The sequence below is a fragment of the Coptis chinensis genome, chromosome 2, assembly GCF_015680905.1.
Source record: "Coptis chinensis isolate HL-2020 chromosome 2, ASM1568090v1, whole genome shotgun sequence".
Classification (NCBI taxonomy): domain Eukaryota; kingdom Viridiplantae; phylum Streptophyta; class Magnoliopsida; order Ranunculales; family Ranunculaceae; genus Coptis; species Coptis chinensis.
Window position 1 is genome coordinate 15,027,369 of NC_141457.1, and position 6,761 is coordinate 15,034,129.

Here is a 6,761-nt window from a genome sequence, read left to right on the forward strand (position 1 = left end):
TACTTAAAGATGCCGTATTTGACTTCACTTTCGATTGCAAACAAGCTTTTGAGACCTTAAAGTACGCCCTGACTACAGCTCCGATAATTCAACCACCTGATTGGTCTAAACCTTTTGAATTAATGTGTGACGCGAGTGACTACGCTATTGGAGCTGTGATAAGAGCCCAAAACTGTAGTTTTAACCCCTTAATAATCATACTTTTAGACCAATTATGTGAGTAATAATTAAGAGTTAATACTGATTACGTGTTTTTATGTATTTCAGGCTTCAAAGTCCATTATGTGCAGATATGCACCACTTTAGCGAGATAATGGAGCAAGGGTTGGTTGCTAAGAAGTTCTATGATTAAAGGCCAAGATTCAAGAAGACAAAGCCTTTGTAAAGCCTGGTCAAAAGATGAAAAGTCAAAGTCCACGCGGCGTAAACAAAGCACAAAGTCACAGAACTTCCTAAGACCATATCTTTGGACTCGGACCTCGAATTGGGTCTACCTTATGTCAAAACGACCGACTCGGAAAGAGCTTTCCAATGGTCCAAGCCTTGACCCAATCAGAGGAGAAAAAGTGGACAAAACATCTGTCGAAGCCAACTGCAGCTGAAGAGTCCTTTTTTGGACTGAAAGAATTGGGTTTTGGGCCTGATTCTCTGGCCCAAAACATGGCTCCAAGCCCATGCACGATTTTTGGATCTGAAACATATAAAAACAAAGTAAAACTTAGTTCTTAAGTTATCTAGTTTTATTTAGAAAACTAGTTCCTTGTAATGATAGCTAGGGTTAGGTTAGAAAAAGTAGATATAGATCCAATTAGTTTTTACATTCAATTAGTTAGTCTAAATTCATATTTAGTTTTTAGAATAAAGTATTAGTTCTTCATTTTCAATTTAGATTATTGCTTAAATTCTTATTTAGATTTAGTTGTCTTAAATTTATAAGTAGTTTTAGTTTAAACACCAAACACATCACTCTCACTGTTCCTTGTGTTTGATAAATTGAATTCTATTTAAGTCTTGAAGGTTTAAGAGTGGAACGAATCCTTACTCATTATATTGCATGATTATGTTTTGAGAGTAAGAAGAATTGATTTAAACGTAAGAACGGTAGGATTACGTATTAGTGTTCTTGTAGCATTAATATTTAGGATTCTACTGTTTTTTTGGTTATCAAATAAACGCCGCTGCCATCTTAATCTCGTTCAAGACAAGAATTCAATTGCTTGAATCCAAGGGGCAATCCCCCATTCTCTACCCACCCACCCTTTTAATTTTTCATTATTATTTCTTGAATTTTCGGACTGTTCACTGTTTTTAGCATAGGGGCTGCGGATTCACAGAGACAAACACTGCGGTGAAGGTATTTCTAAATTTTCGAAAATTCTGAAAATTTTCAGACATAATATTTAATGTGTTGTTGATTTACTGGAATATTTTCAGATTTTTCAAAGTTGGTTTACCTTGTGAAAAAAATACGATCTTTACAGTGCTGCATTTCAGTTTTCACACCGTATGTTCTTAAAAAACAGACGAATAAGGTTACTTAGGGAGCTCTAAAAATTCTATAATTTTTTCAGGAGTATCTATCCTAAGTCAGAAGTTTTTAGTAAAAATTTGACGAGTTTGTTATTTGTTTTGACCTCCTAAATAGTAGAGTGTTTCCAGTGTGTTTCTGCAGTGTTGCAAACACTTAATATCTGGAACACCAGCCGATAAGGAGAGGTTGTAGAACTCCAATTGCTCTAAAATTTTTACAGGAACAAGTAGGATCTGTTAGGAGTCTCCAGTAAAAATTTGGCAATTTTTGGATTTGTTTTGATGAGTTAACCATTCGGTTGTTTGTATTGTGTCCGAAAACCGTTTTGCAAACTTTGAAGGGCTGTAGAGGGACTTTCACAGCTCCGATTGATCTAAAATTTTACAGGATACTTGATAGACGTCTTAGCAAATTACTGTAAAACTTTCAGATTTTTTGGAGTACGATAAAAGGCCTAAAACTTGAAAACCCTGGAGCGCGACCCGCGCCCAAACCGAGCGCGACCCGCGCCAAAACACTGTAATTTCAACTTACCTTGAGTGCGACCGCGCCCAACCCGCGCTTAACCCGCGCCCTACAAGGAAAATTCATCGTGAACAGCCCGATTTTCACAGGAAAGTTCAAATTTCTATTCCTTAAAGTTATTTAGTGTTTCTAACTTGTTAAATACACTGAAATCGCGTATACAAGACGCTATTCGTAAGCGAAGCAATGAGGCATTCAGGTACTCCTTCTTTCACTCCTTGTTTCTTCTGTCAGAGGAGTTTTAATTCTAGTATAATCAGGCTTGTTTTCTTAAAACGAAATACCACACGCCTATCTAGAAATGTATGCTTAGAGTTGTGGTTGCATATTAATTGCCCTATAATATATTTGAAAAACCAATATGGCATATAAATATGTAGACCAACAATCATATGATAATTATGCAAACCCTTCACCATGTTCATGTTGTGGTAGTCCTGACCATTGGGCTTCTCAATGCCTATCATATCAAGAGCAATCTTGTAATTATTATGAGAACCCTTCACCATGTTCATGTTGTGGTAGTCCTGACCATTGGGCTTCTCAATGCCTATCATATCAAGAGCAATCTTGTAATCATTATGGGAACCCTTCACCATATTCATGTTGTGGTAGTACTGACCATTGGGCTTCTCAATGCCCATCATATCAAGAGCCTGAGCCTACTATAGGATATAGTAATAATTATGAGCCTCAATTTTCAAATTTTTATAGTGACTCATACAATCAAAAGTTTCCTAGTCATCCAAACTATTCATGTAATTCCACCAATAACAATCAACCACCATTCAAATTTCAACCTAACCCATCACAATGCGACATCAACCGAGTCACTCAAACGCCAATAACTATGACTATCAAACACCATACCAACCAGACCCACACCACTTAGCTTCACCTCATTAACAAAGATTCGATGAAATGATGGCCCAAACCAAAATAATACTTCGAAATCAACCGAACCTAAAGATACTAGGTTCACCTGCGCCAGACATTTCTACCATCCCAGAGATCGACACTATTCCCATAACTAACCCAGTCAACCTAGTTCACACCTACCCTACATTTCATGAACCATTACCTTCTGAAAACCCTCCCATTAACCATGATATAAACTCCACACCCCACCTGGATGAGAAAATTCTTGTAAACGACTCTTTAGGACTAGTTTCGGATGACCACTCAAACTTGAGCGATGTCTCCGAGAAACTTCCCACTGATCCACCTGACGATGAATATAATGATTACACTTTAGAAGATATTTATAAAGATGTGACGAAGGAAGAATTTGATAACTATTGGCATTTTCGTAATATGGACCCTCCTGTTGAGCATGTCCGGGCCTTTGAGTTTGCAAACCGCGACTTTCGGATGATGTCTCGACACATTCGAATGAGGCCATTGAGGATACTTGTAGTGTTTTAGAGGAAGAAGGTGAGGACATGGAGATTAACAATTCAAATCTAAGGCATGAACAAGTTAATGTGCAAGAAAACGAGGAAGTTACATCTTTAGAGCAATGTGAATCTCAATTCAGTTTGGCGGTGGAAATAAATAACAATGGAAGAAATAGAGGAAAATCTTAAAGATAAAGCCACGAACCACAACCTTGTGGATTCAAATTTAAGCCAGATGTAGAGTTCTTAAGAGCATGTGAGGATCCACCACCCGATGAACCACTAACCAACCACCATCCACCTGAGTTACCACCTCCTATAATCCAACCATCTACCACAACTAAGCCATCCTTTCACCCATCATTTAAAAGGAACATCGATTTTGCCCTTGAGCCAATTGCCTCAGAGACCATCTATAATTTTTTTCAACCTTCACAGTGAAGAGTGTTTGCCTAGCACACAATCCCATGAGTACACCATTCCGATAATTGAGAGACAAACTCTGACCGAGTGTAGTGAAAAACCTAGTTTGTCTTATTTTTTTTCATCTAAGCTTAATGAAAGACATCAGGATCCACACTTCATTCCCTTCTCACCTAAAGTATCGCTAATTCATCTTTGTGGTCATTCCAACTATTTAAAACAATTACAACATAATGGTTTGCATATGTTCTTTGATAGGATGCATAAGTTTTCATTCCTTTGCTTACATGTTTGCTTCCAATTATACAACATTATTCTGTTTGGGAGTACATTTAGTATCATGTTTTTATGGCTAGACCCCCAACTCTTCCGACTATTTGTTTATAGTTGACCACGCATCATCCACTTTGTGCCACCCCATTTCATGCTTGTTTGGGGTGTGTACCGCGATCTAGGAATCGGCGTAAAATGACCCCACATTAAGTCTCGAAATCGACTTTAAAAGACCCGTTTTAAAACAAATTTTTACAAACCTATTTTCAAAAATTGTTTTGGGGGGTGTTTGGTTTTCCATTCTTGATCACTCAAATTCCTATTCTTACCCCCACCTCGCTGCCTTGAAGAGTAGCTAGATTTCTTCTTGTTTGTTGTTTTGATGTTGTTTTTATTATTTTTTAGTAGATAGGATGTTACGTTGTTAAATTCGTAGTTAACTTTGAATTTGGTAGTTAAATGTTGTTTGAATTTCAATTTTAATGTAATGTCGTTCTTTTCAAATTGTGCATGGTTTTATTGTTAATCCCACCTTCCCAATTGTTTGGGGGTGGTATTATTTATTCTATCATGATTTGTAGAAGATCCTCCATTTTAGAGTTTGTTTTGGAGTGAAGGTTGAGAATATTGTCATAATTGGCATACCTATGATTAGATGTGGTGGTATGATGAAATCTAAGAGAGTTTAGAAGTTACTAGTCTAAATCCAAAGATAAAGATATTAGGGTTGTTATAGAATCAAGAATATGAGTTGTTTCCGCGTTTTGGGTTTTAAATTTTATTGTTTCGGAAATTGCCTTAAAGCTTTTTGGCAACTTACCGATTCGTTTTAACAATTCAAAACCTATAAAAACTTCATTCATTCTACACTCACAACCCACACTACACCTAACTTCCATTTCTCACCTTTCACTCCCACGTTTCCCACGTTTAAATCGCATTTTTCACGAATCAACACCTCGGAGGCCGCCCATACGCTTCTGAGGCCTTCAGCGCCCTACACTTTGTCGAAATTTTGTTCAGAGCCGGCCGCTACGCTTCAAGGTAGCGACTTCGCTCAAACACTGGAATTCCAAATACCGCAGAGCGCTGACTTCGACTTCAGTTAGTTGAAGCGCTTCGCACGACTTCCGTCGACCGAAAAAATTCCGTTTTCGCGGGTTGTTCCCGGTTCATTCGCGGTTGTTCCAGGCGTAGTTCGAGATGACATCTCCTATAATAATACCGGAACAGTCTTTCAAAGATTTGTTTCAAAGCACTACTTATGGTGCTTGGTTTTGTGAAGTGATCACACACGTGAAAGTGGGAACCGCTTATGGTTCTTGCTAGCATTTGTTCTTGGACTTGCTATGCCCGGCTGAAATACAAGACCCATGGTGCTATTGGGTAGATAATATGTATGTCTACACTTATGAGTTTTGCATGAGTCGTATGGGGCGGCATTTTCCGTATCGTCGACCAAGAGGAATATAACGTCGCCTCTTGGTAGCCTGTCCCATGAACATAGGAACTGTTATGTTTTGGATCATGCTAAACATTTTAGGGGAATGACATTTTTTCTACGTGAATGATGCCACTTGCAGGCGTCTTCCTTGCTTTAGCCACGGGGACGTATGTGCCATGACATGACCTTCCCGAACGTTGATGTCTAGTTTAGCTCGAGCCCATAGCATGAGGCATAAGTACCTTCTTATGCCCGTTTCTAATTTCCGTATTATGCTATGTTTCTTTCCTATTTTTTGTGCCCGTTTCACGGATTGGGTTGGGGTCGACATTGTGAGACCCACCAATTATATTATAAGATCTTTCCGTGCAATGACTTGGCAAGGGTGGAGGATACAACCTCATCAGGTTGCACCTTACACCCCATCCGACCAAGTGGCGCTTAATAGGTTAGCAATTATAGATGATAAATGGCGTGAAGCATGGCAAATTATCATGGCATGGCAGGACGCGAAGGAACCTCACTTCTTTATAGAAAAGGAGGATGACGAGTTAAACGCTGAAGTGGAGGTATGTTTTTAGTTTCAGTTAGTGTCTGCTTATGTCCCAAGCAATTTATTTCTTGTTAACCCCATAATGGATGGAACTCTTATAGAGTTCGTCCGTTTTTCTTTCTATATTAGTATGTTATAACCTTGTTTTGCGGATGTTCCAAATTTCCGCGCGTTTCCATGGTATTTTTCCTACACTCTCTATTTAAATACTTTGAGGACAAAGCATGTTTCTTGTTTGGGGGTGGGCATAGAAACACGTGTAATTAAGGCATCTGTTAGGATATAGATATGTATAATATGCACTTGTTTTCTAGTAAAAATTTCAAAAATTCAAAAATATAAATAAAAAAGTATGCTATACACTTAGGAATATTGGTATTGTTTTCTTTCTCTATGCTCTTAACAATTTAGAAGTCTCACATAGCTTTTGCATCAGAATAATTGTTAGAAACTTAGGTTAATATGTAGGTAATACTTTTTGCATCTATCTATAAATATATTACATGAGTATCTATGATTGTTAGCAGTAAGTTTCTGAAATCTAGGCTAGAGTACTTATTCTACAAATCCTGTGAGAATATAGCCTAAAGTCTTATATGAGTGAAACATTTGAGA